The following is a 12629-nucleotide window of genomic DNA, read 5'->3' on the forward strand; positions in this document are numbered from 1 at the left end:
AAATTTATACAGTGCACAAACCCTGGTATATGCAGGTGCTACACAGTTCCCTCGTGATTCAAGGATTACGTGTGCTATGTAGTTCGGTTGACTGGTATTGGGAATAACATTTTTTTTTATGCTGGACTGAATAGGTGAATGTGTGCAAGTCACAATCACGTCATTGGGTAAAGCATGAGATGCAACATGCGTGAGTCTAGTTTGTGTGCTTGAGTCAAGCAGTTTAGCATTGCATGTAAGTCATTTTAAAAATAGATTTTTGTTTGGCTTACGTTCTGGCTTTGTATTTCATTCATTAGTTAGCATAATGATTCAACAAATAAATTTTGGTTAGTTAGTATTATTTAGTTAAACTCCGCCTATGTATAACTGTTTAGTTATACACCGCCGGTCCCAAGCCTGGATAAAGGAGGAGGGTTGCAGTAGGCCAGTGACAACCAACATAAAAACTTAGTCATACCCTATGAATATGAACCAATATGAGAATTTCGTTGGGGTGTTTCCTACTAAGCGATGTGTTGTACTCTATAGGCCCGGAGGCAGTGATAAATGGGCAAGGGTTGCTAGGTCGTCGCTCGGAAGCGACGCGTCACATCGGCGCCCGGGTGTGGTGTCAAATAGGCAAGGGTTCCCTCACTTTGTTGGACAGGTGGGGGTAAAGAAGTTAGTCCAAGACCATAAAATTAGGTTAGCCACTTGGAACATGGGGTCTTTAACTGGTAAGTTGGTAGAGTTAGTAGATGTTATGTGTAGGAGAAAGATTGATATTTTATGTCTACAAGAGACCAAATGGGTAGGTGAGAAGGCAAAAGTGATAGAACCTTGGGGATATAAGATTTGGTATACAGGAATAAATAGAAATAGGAATGCAGTAGGGATTGTTATGAGTCGTGAGTTTATAGATAATGTAGTTGAGGTCCGTAGGAAGGGTGATAGGATTTTACTTATCAAATTAGTATTAGGTACGAATATTCTAAATATTATTAGTGTTTACGTACCTCAAGTAGGTTTAGATGATTCTATTAAGCATCAATTTTGGGAAGATTTAGATGAAGTAGTACAAGGGATATCTTATGGAGAAAAGCTTTTCATCGGCGCTGACCTTAATGGACATGTAGGCATTAGTAGGGATGGATTTGAGAGTATCCATGGAGGCTATGGTATAGGAGAAAGAAACGAAAGTGAAGAAAGGATTTTAGATTTTGGTTTGTCCTATGATATGATCTTAGCAAACACTTGGTTTAGGAAGAGGGAGTCTCACCTAATAACATTTAAAAGTGAGGTTAATACGAGTCAGATAGATTTTTTCCTACTTAGAAAGAGAGATAGGGGTTGTTGCATCGATTGTAAGGTTATACCAGAAGAAAGTGTAGCTACACAACATAGTCTTACTTTTAGATCTTAGAATTAGACAATGCCACAAAAGGGATAGACATAGGATAGATCCTAGAATTAAGTGGTGGGCACTGAAAGGAGCTAAACAAAGAATGTTTGTAGAGCAGGTAGTTAAGAAAGTTGATTGGTGTCTCGAGGAGGATTCAGAATCAATGTGAAATAAGATAGCGGGTGGCATGAGAAAGGTGGCTAAGGAGGTATTGGGTGAGTCTAAAGGCGGTGCATCGCTAGGTAAGGATATATCATGGTGGAACGAGGATGTCAAAATAGCTATTAAGGTTAAAAGAGAGTGTTATAGAAATCTAAGTAAGAGTCATGATAATGAGAATTTAGAGAAGTATATGATAGCAAAGAAGGAAGCTAAAAAAATAGTTCGAAACACGAGAAATAAGGTATATAAGGAGGTTTATGACAAGTTGAATACCAAAGAGGGCGAGAAGGATATTTATAGGCTTGCAAAGATGAGAGATAGGAAATCGAGGGATCTGGGTATGGTTAGATGTATTAAAGATGAAACACAAAGGGTTTTAGTCAAATGTGAGGAGATTAAGGAAAGATGGAAAGATTATTTTGATAAGCTATTTAATGGAAGTCATGCTCAAGATCTTGGAGACTTGTCCATTCCTTTTCATGAGATGAATCGTGATTTCATGCGCAAGATTCAAAAGAAAGAAATTGCAGAGGCTTTGAAGAAAATGAAATCAAGAAGGGCAGTTGGCCCAGATGGTATACTTATCGAGGCTTGGAAATGCTTGGGAGAAAAAAGTTTAGAATAATTGACGAATCTTTTTAACAAGATATGGCGGACAAATAAAATGCCTAATGAGTGGAGGAAAAGTACGTTGGTGCCTGTATATAAGAATAAGGGTGATATACAAGATTGCACAAACTATCATGATATAAAACTCATAAGTCACACTATGAAACTTTGGGAGAGGGTGATTGAGTCTAGGTTGAGAAAGGTTGTCATGATATCGGAGAATCAATTTGGTTTTATGCCCGGAAGATCAACTATGGAAGCTATACATCTTCTTAGACAACTTATTGAGAGAAATAGAGAGAGGAACAAAGATTTGCATATGGTTTTTATTGATTTGGAGAAGGCATACGATAGAGTACCTAGGGACGTTCTCTGGTGGACAATGATGAGGAAAGGTGTTTCTCTCAAGTACATTAGTATAATTAAGGATATGTATGAAGGAGCAGTAACCAATGTCCGCACTTGTGGAGGGGTGACAACCAATTTTCCTATAACGGTTGGGTTACATCAAGGATCTGCTTTAAGCCCTTTCCTATTTGCTATAGTGATGGATGAGCTTACGAGATCAATTCAAGAAAATGTGTCGTGGTGTATGTTGTTTGCTGATGATATTGTTTTGATTAATGAGTCTAGAGCTGGGGTTAATGCTAAGTTAGAATTATGGAGACAGACATTGGAAGCAAGAGGTTTTAAGTTGAATAAGAGTAAGACAAAATATATGGAATGTCGGTTTAGTAAGCAACAAAGTAGTGATGGGAGTGTAGTGAAGCTTGGTGAGCAAGAAATACCGGTGGATGATTGTTTCAAATATTTGGGATCTATCATTCAGAAGTATGGAAAAATTGATGGAGATGTAAATCATAAGATAAAGGTTGGGTGGATGAAATAGAAAAGTGCAACTGGAGTGTTGTGCGATCGTAGAATGTAATTACGGTTGAAGCGAAAGTTTTATAGGACGACTATTAGGCCTGCTTTACTATATGGTATAGAATGTTGGGCTGCCAAGAGACATCATATTCAAAAAATGTGTGTAGCTGAGATGTGTATGCTTAGATGGATGTGTGGAAATACAATAAGAGATAAGATTTGGAACGAGGAGATACGTAAGAAGGTAGGCGTTGCACCCATTGAAAATAAGATGAGAGAGAATCGTTTATGGTGGTTTGGACATATTCGACGAAGGTCTAATGATGCTCCAGTTAGAAGGATGGAGAAATGGGAAAATATATTAGTTAAAAGAGGTCGGGGTAGGCCTAGGAAGACTTGGATGGAGATGATAGGAAAGGATATGAATACTTTGAACCTCACCGAGGACATGGCATTGGATAGAAATGATTGGAGGAGAAGGATTCATGTGGAAGACCCAGAATGATTTTCTTTGTTGGTTCATATCGCTGACCCCAATTGTTTTGGGATGAAGGTGTAGTTGTTGTTGTTGTTGTAGTATTATTTAGTTAACTTATTTGATTCCATGTCTTTGTTTCTTTAGATTGTTTTGAATATTTAGTTTTATGAATAATTCATTGTGCAACTCACATTTTTTTTTCCAATTAGTTAGATTCATAATTTCAGCATTAGTAATTAGCATTATCAAATTAGTACTTTTAGATTAGTTTAATCTTTGTTTCTAAGTAATTTACTTGAATTAATGTTTTGCCTTTACATAGAAGTAGTGCAGGTTATTAGTTTAATTCAATTAGTTAATTTAGATTTCATGGTTTCCTGAATTAGATTTAAAAAGTGTTTTAGTTCATATTCAATTAATTTTCATTAGGTGTTAGTTTAGTTAAATTAAATCCATATTTTTTTTTGTTTTAATAAGTAGTTGTTTAGTTTGTTTTCAATCTAGTTAAATTGATTCACAGTTGTTATTAAGTTAGTTAGTTGGTTATTTAGTTTGTTACAAGTTAGTTATAGTTTGTTAAAATTAATTCCTTGCTTTTCTTGCTTGAAATATTAGATTTTGGTATTTTTTCTTTGCTTGATTCTGCTCGTTTTAAGTTTTTGTTTTGTAGAGAAGCAGTTGGACGTGCGATAGGCTCTCAAAAGTACCCCAGAAGAGCCCTCTAAGGTCCTCTCAAAAGCCCTTTAAGCCTTCAGAAGGTCCCTCAGGAAAATACTAGTAGCCTGCTGGTTCAACTGAAGCATTCAAAAGGAAGCAGTGAAGATTATTAAAGGGACTAGAGCTCAAGCAACTGAAGATCCTTTTTTCTTTTCTTTTAGATTAGGGTTATTTAATTCATTAATTTGGGTCTGTAATAAAACCATTTATTATTCTTTTTGAGCCCTTTGCAAGAGGGCAACACATTATAATAGTTAGTTATTTTTATTTATTTTAAAAGCAATAAAGCTTGTCATTCTGTGGAATACAAAGTTTCTTCTCTCGTTCCCTGAGTTCGACCCAGATCTCACCCTAGTGTGAGCCGGTCTTTATTATTTGGTGTCTGGCTTTCACAAAACATCAAAAATATCATTTTAAAATATCATTTCATAAAACTTACACCAACATCCAACAAGGAGAGGTTAATCTGAATGTTTTTTAATATCTCAAGCATCTCTTGAATCTTCACCCCTTGTTTGCCAAAGGACTTGGGCTTCTCCAGTGCTCCAAAAAAAGGGGGCTTGGGTATATATGATTTGGAAGGCTCAGGTGGTGAAGCCCGCCCACTTTCGTGTGGTGTATCTGAAGGGACCAACTGCTCATTGGTCTTTCTATCAAATTCTTCCACAGTCTCCCATGTTCCATGGAATTCCTTCCCGCTCCTAAGGGTGGTAATCGCTTGGGCCTGCTCTTGGTGTGAATCAGTCATGTGCAGGCCATGAATCAGTTTCTTTCCCCTAGGGTTGACCATGGGTTGGCTAGGCAGTGTCCCTTCGCTCCGCTTGCTTAGCACCTTAGCAAGATGTCTCATCTGTGTTTTTAACTTTGCTATGGACTGGGTATGAGAATTCAGGTTTGCCTTAATGTTCGCAAAAGCCTGAAGCATTTTATCCTCAAAGGTCTGACTAGAAGTAAGCTTTTGTGACTAAGGTTGGCTAAACAAGGGTTGAGCCTGAGGGAAACTAGGTCTTTAGTAACTTGATTGATAGCTACCTGGTCTGACTTGAGTTTGGGAAGGGGCAGGGGGTTGTTGTAGATTTCTCCACGAGAAGTTGGGATGGTTTCGCCAACCCAGGTTATAGGTGTTTGAAAAAGGGTTATTTATGGGCTTAGCGAAACCTTGTGTCACCTGAACTTGCTCCTGCATAAATTCAGGGTATTGCAACGCCGCAGGGCAATATAGTAAATGGTGTGCTGGGCTAACACACAACGTGCACACCTGTATGGCTGGAGAGGGATTTGACAACAACTGATCCAATTTCTGGGTCAGGAGGTCAAACTTGTTTTACAACTCAAGGTGTGTCCCTATCTCCTACATGCCAGCCTTCTTCACTCCAATAGGGGCAGGTGTTGCACTTTCTACTCTAGAGGCCGAAGCATGGTGCATAGAGTTTTCACTCAGGGTCTCGAACAAGGCCCATGTTTCATCCTCACTCTTAAGCATGAAGGTGCCCCCATATGCTGCATCAACCATTTGTCAATTATTCTCAGTCAGCCCGTCATAGAAATATTGCACCAGTTTCCATCGGGGCACCTGGTGATGGGGGCACTTTCGAAGAAGATCCTTTATCCTCTCTCACGTTTCATAAAATTGTTCTCCCTCAATTTGGGTAAAACTGGTGATAGCCTTACGAAATTGGTTAATCTTACCAATTGGAAAGTATTTCTTCAAAAAAAATGAATTTTGTCCCAAGTGATAATATGGATTGTATCCAAAGACTTCAGTCAGTGCTTGGCTTTATCTTTAAGGAAGAACGGGAAAAGAGTCAACCTAAGCGCATCATACCTAAAATTATTGATCCGCATAGTCGAACATATCTCTAAAAATTCATTAAGATGATGGTAAGGATCCTCATTGCTAAGGCCATAGAATGAAGATATCATCTGGATAACACTGACCTTAATTTCATGTTGATTTGCTTCTACATCAGGTCTCGCGATGCAGGAAGCAGGAGTATGCTCTGTAGCGATGAAATACTCCTCTAGAGGTTCAATGAGCTCGAGGTCTAGTGAGCATCGCCCTTGCATACACCTTGAGTAGAGACCGATGTAGCAACCATCCTAAGGATTTGGTTTTCTACCTAATCTAGCATGACAACGCGATCAAACCACACCACAAAAGTAGGCAAGGCAAAATAAAGTTAGAAATAAACAACCACCACTTAGTGAAGATATAGAACTTCAAAGCAAACTATAAGCACAATCACCTAAGATGAAACCCTAATCGGTGGGCTTTGCAGGAAAAGTAAACAGGCTATATGTTTTGCACTCAGCGTGGTTCTAGCAATCCTAAATAATAAACAAAAGCAAACTAGGCAATCCTAAATATCAACAGAAAATTAAACTAAACCATCCCAATAAAGTGGAAAGTAAACTAACAATCCTAAATAAATGCGAAAAAGGCAATAAAGTAAGTACTGAGTTTTAAATCGTTGTTCCCCGACAATGGTGCCAAAAATTTGATGCAACTTCTATTAGAAGTATTTTAAACAATGTTTTTCAATAAAAATTATTTATGTAAATTGTGTATTAAATCTTAAATTTTTGGTTCACACTAGTGATGAAGTCTGGGTCGAACACAAAGAACGTGTTTAAAAACCTTTGTACTCCATATAATAACAAAACTTTATTGCCTTAAAGACAAACAAAGTGTTCTGCCATATTATAAGAGTCAGAGCAAACATTAAAAATTATTACAACCCAATTAAATGGCTAGAGGCCCAAAATAAATAAATAAATAAAAATCTATAGGGCTCCTTCTTTCACGGACTACCTCTTTTACTTCACACAAGCACAACCCTAGCGATGGTACTCTATTCAGAATATGTGAACCCACCTGCAAAGCACACAAAACACAAAATACCTGCACAAACTGGATTCCTAATCTAGCTGTTGTTAGTTTAAAAAAATAAAAAATAAAAAATAAATAAAATATAAATAAATATAAGAATCTAATTATACTTAGTTTTTAAAGAAATAAAGATCTAACCTAACATGCAATAGAGTATTACTTGAAATAAAAAGACAAACAAAAAAGTAATGCAGAGGATGCAGGTTGTGAACTGATCATACAGCCGACTGCAAGCAGGTCGGTTTGACTGCAAATCAATAGGTATCAAATACTCATATTGACTCGTGCTCGATTGAGGTATTTAATGCCCCAAAAAAATGATGCAGAACTGATCACGCTGAGCACGCCGATCTGTGTGATCTGTGTTTTGACCGAATGGGCTGAACTGTGCATGGTAAATCAATCGAAAATAAAGACAAATTGGGGCATGATCTGATCTAACAAAAATATTCAGGTCTAATCTGAGAAAAATATCAGATCGGATCTGACTAAACTTGCGTGAACATGCTGGATCACGCTGCTGTTTTTGGCACTTGTTGATCAGGCCAGATCTGAGGAAAGTACTTGCTGGTCGGATTGAGCCTGAATCTGTCTCAGGCTGAATCAAGCCTAATCGGTAGCACATGACAAAAAAAATAGTTCCTTTTAAAATAGATGAGACTGCACTGGGTCTGAGCATATCAGAATGTTAGTTGGGCCTGTTCTGGCCTGATCGAGACTCGATTAGGCTGGATCAAGGTCTGCCTAGAGGAAGCAGACCAATCAGAAACTGCAAGTCTTCTAAAAAAATAATTGAAACAAAAGTATGAAGTAGCAATATGCTGCAATGAATTCAATTTGACTCTAATCAAAATGCAGAAAACAAAATAAAAATCCGACGACTCGAGATGCAATGTTCGAAAGATTAATTATATGCATTCCAAACTAAAAATATTTTGTGCAGGAAAGTAATGAGAAGGGGGAGAAGAAGCATACCTGGGGGCCGCTCCCTATGGAGGGATTAGAGAAGAGTAGTCATCGTATGAGATCGCATGCTACAGCATCCTCTGGTGAGAGAAGAGGCAGCCGACGAGGACAGGGGAAAAAGTGGGAAAAAGAAGTGAGAAGGAGGGAAAATTGGTCGAGAGAGAGAGAGAGAGAGAGAGAGAGAGAGAGAGAGAGAGAGGGAGGGCTGGTGTCAATCCTAATAGGAGACACCAACCGCCCCTAAATCTCTCTTATTTAAAGGAAAAATTAGGGTTAGTGGCTGTTTTAAGAAAATTTTCTAAAAACTCTACCAATTTTTAATAAATTCAAAAGTCACCCATTTTAAAAAACTATTTTAAAAAAGGATGTTAAAAAAAGTTAAATTTCTAAAAACCGCTCAAGTGGGTTTACTTTGTGCAATTTTTCTCTTTTTGAAAACTAAGTAATGCCCAGCCAAAAGTCGATAAACAAGGGTTATTAATCTCTTTTCGCAATTAATCATGCACATAAAGTGTGTATAATATGCATAAGAATTATGCATGATCAAGTACATTACATGGGCTGAGAAAATTCTTTCTTACTCTCACCAATTGATAGGCTATTATAGTTGGTTGTTGAGTTGATATAGATCTCCGTAGCCAAAGCGAGTGAAAGGGCGTGACCATGTCTTGGTTTCACTTTGGTTACACAATATGTAAGTCTTAACAAATAAAGATGTCATTCACTTGTTTGGGACCTCCTGAGTTATGGCATACCAATCGGTCTCATTTTTGGCCTTTACCTTACATTAGTGTGTTAAAAAGACAAATTCAGGTAAGCTGCTACAGTAAGCATGAATCATTTGTATACGTCAACTAAACTATGGGCCTTCCCCCAACTTGATAATCGAAAGAAAAAAAAACTAAACTAAAGGGTTCACTTGTTTTATTTTAGAATGGAAGGGATTTTCATGCAGAAGGGCATGGATTTTAAAAAAAATCCTGCCAGTTCAACCTTCCCATAAAAATGTTTTCATATAAGGGAAGCTACAGAAGAATTTGCATGTGAAAATTAGTAGGTGGTGGAAAAAACTGAGACCTATTTCTGCAAGCATAACACTTTTCCACCATGATGATTGAATGTTTGTTTCACTCATGGTGGGAAAAAGGGGGGAAAGGAATGTCAGCTCAACAATTTCTCATGAAAATTGCATGAAATAAACAAGCCCTTAAAGTTCGACAATCATGTCAGGCATGCCGATGGTTTATGTTTGGGTCAAATAGCAAACTAACATCAGAAAATGACCATATTGTACACTAAAAATGACATGCTTCCTTAAAAACCCCATAATTTACCAAAATCACTCAATGACCAAAACCACAAATATTTGGATGTAAAGGGACAATGTTAACCGTCGCATGTGGGAATTTCCTTCGAAATATGTGCTCAAGTATTGCATCCAAGATTTGTGTCAGTCTTTGTTACTGACCTTTTATCCAGAAAATAAAAGATTTTGGAAAAACACACACACACAAAAATTTAGTCAAAAGTATATTTCCTATAACACCTGATTCACTAAAAAATGATGAATGAACGTTAAGATACAATCCCAACAACGTTCTTAAAATAGGAGATGAACAGGAGTGGTTGCGCCTATCCTGATTATTCTATACTATTTTCATGTCATTTGCATTAAGAATTTTAAAAAATAATAAAAAACAGAAAGTTAATTTTGAGTGTTATCTTTCTAGTCCCACCAAGATCACCTTGATTGGATGAGCAGTTGAAAAGAAACGTCCTCTGAAAGATAGACTATTTGGTTATTGCTCTCTGTAGAGCATATTTTTATTCTAGTCTTAGAACTCAAAAATGATAACTTTAAAGGGGGTTTTAGTTCTATTTCAAAACTGTAAAATTATAGGCTTGTGTCTCAGTTTTTCAACGATTATAAAAACTCTGGTTTTCGATGTCGGATCGAAGAGATACAAGTTTGAGAACAGATTGTTTTACAGAAAATATGCGAATATACGAATTGTCTCATATATGTGGATTTCCTCATATATGTGTGTGTGTGTGCGCACGCGCGTGCGTGCGAGTATGTGTGTGTATGTGTGTGTATATATGAAGTTCCTCTTATATATGCGGATTTTCGCATAAAAATATGAATTTTCTCATATATATGCGAAGTTTGTCTTATATATGCGAATTTTCTCTTAAACATGTGAAATTCACATATATATGAGAAACTTCACATATATTTAGTAGGAAATTCTCATGTTTAGAAAGAAATCTACATATATTAAAGAAAGAATTCGTATGTTTTGGAGAAAATCTACATATATAGGAGAAACTTCACATATAATTAGGAGAAAATCTGCATATATATATATATATGGAAATTTGCATGTTTATGAGGAAATTTGCATATATTTAGAAGAAAATTCACATATATATATGAGGAAATTCACATATTCACATATTTTAGGAAGAAATTTTCATGTTTAGAAAAAAATACACATATATAGGAGGAACTATATTTAGAAGAAAATTCGCATATATAGGAGAAACCCATATATTTCAAAGGAAATCCATATATATATACATATATATATATATATATATATATATATATATATATATATATATATAATTCATATGTTTAGGTGAAAAATCGCATATATAAGATAAACTTCGCATATATATGAGGAAATTTGCATATTCGCATATTTTTTGCAGAATAAAATTTGTTCTCAGATCCGTATCTCTCTTATCCAACGTCGAAAACTTACGTTTTTACAGTTATTGAAAAACTGAGACATAGGCCTATAGCTTTACTGTTCTGAGTTAGAATAAAAAATCATGTTAGTACCCTCGTTTTTTAGTTCTAAGACAAGAACAAAAACATGCTCTACATATAGGAACAATCGAACAATATATCTTTTAAAGGACGTTTCTTTCTAACTGCTCATTAGATCAAAGTGATATTGGTGGCGTTGGAAAGCTAACGTCTTGATCGGTCTTTATCCTTTTTATTAATTTTTAAATTTCTGGTGCAGATTCCAGAAAATAGTATAGAATAATCATGATAGAAACAACTGTACCTATTCATCTCCTTTTTAGAAATGTTGTCAATGTTGTATCTCAACAGCCATTCATTATTTTCCAACGAATCAGGCATCATTGAAAAGGTATTTCTATTTACTTTGTTCTTTTTTGTGTTTTCCCAAAATTCTTTATTTTTTGAATAAAAAATCAGTAACAAAGTTTGTTATAGATCTTGGATGCAATACTTTGGTACATATTTAGGAGAAAAATCGCATATGAAAAGGTTAAAATAGTCTTTTTACATTTGAATATTTGTGGTTTTGGGTATCAGGAGGATTTCAAAAATTGTAAGGCATTTCAAAAAATGTTTTATTTTTATCATATAATACAATCATTTTCCGAACTAACATCACCAATCCTCCGGGCTCTGTTTGGGAACCGTAGTTGGGAGCAACGACCAGTTAGGGATTCACGAAATCCATGTCATATCCATTGATTGGAATCCTATTTTCGGGAGAGGAGATAGATATCCAAGTGGTGTTGGGGGGGAGATGGCATTATAGATAGGCAGATTTCAACAACATTCTCACGAGGATGTTGTTGCCAAATCCATCATTTTCAACACCACTGTCATCACCGCTCCCATCCCAAACATAGCCTTAGCGTAAAAAACAAATTTTTTTCCTATTTTTTTTTTGGGCTAGGCTAAAGGAAAACCCTCCTCTTTTCTTATCTCCTAAAGTTGCCAACCACACATTAGCAGGTCTTCAGCTTGTGAAATCCTTGAGGCCTCCCATACTCACTGGGAAGTACACCCAACTTTGACCTTGCAGCAAAGGGCGGCCTCTATAGTTTCGAACCATAGTCATCCCATGTTAAAGTAACAAATTATAGTGGCCTTTAGCCAGGAAGCCAAAACCCTTGTTGGCATGTAAAAGAAAATGTTTAGAGCATGTTTGGAAACAAGAAATTTTCTCACAAGAAAATTTTGCTTATGAGAAGTTTTGATATAACTTATTTAAATGAAAATTTTTTACTTGTTTGTGTAGCATGAGAAAAACAGAATAAAAAATGTGAGAAAATGAGAGAGAGAGAGGTGGTTCGAGGGAACCCAGAGAGAGAGACCTGGAAATGGTGGTGAGTGGGAGGGAGATGAAGATGGAGGGCACTCTTCTTATGAAAGCCCATGGGATGAGATGTGTTGTGGGTGAATGGTTGCCCTATTAAAAAAAATGATAGGAAAAATTCTTCCACCCTCCTCTAGGTGGAGGAATTTTTCCTATCAAAATTCATACCTTTTTAGAAAATGTTTCTTTTAAAAAAAAATATCTCGTTTGGAATGGTTGGAAAAGTTGCCATTTATTTTTTCTTTCCTACCATTATCTTGCTTCCAAAACGTACTTCCTAAGATTCAGGAGAATTTCAATATTAGTAAGCAGCATGTTACTCCATATCTCATAATCTTCCAAGTAACCAAACTCAAAGAAAAGCTGGTGTATCCATGATATCAAGGAGATAATTTTTCACTGTTG

Source organism: Nuphar pumila, chromosome 2 (genome assembly GCF_984573655.1).
Source record: "Nuphar pumila chromosome 2, dmNupPumi1.hap1.1, whole genome shotgun sequence".
NCBI classification, from domain to species: domain Eukaryota; kingdom Viridiplantae; phylum Streptophyta; class Magnoliopsida; order Nymphaeales; family Nymphaeaceae; genus Nuphar; species Nuphar pumila.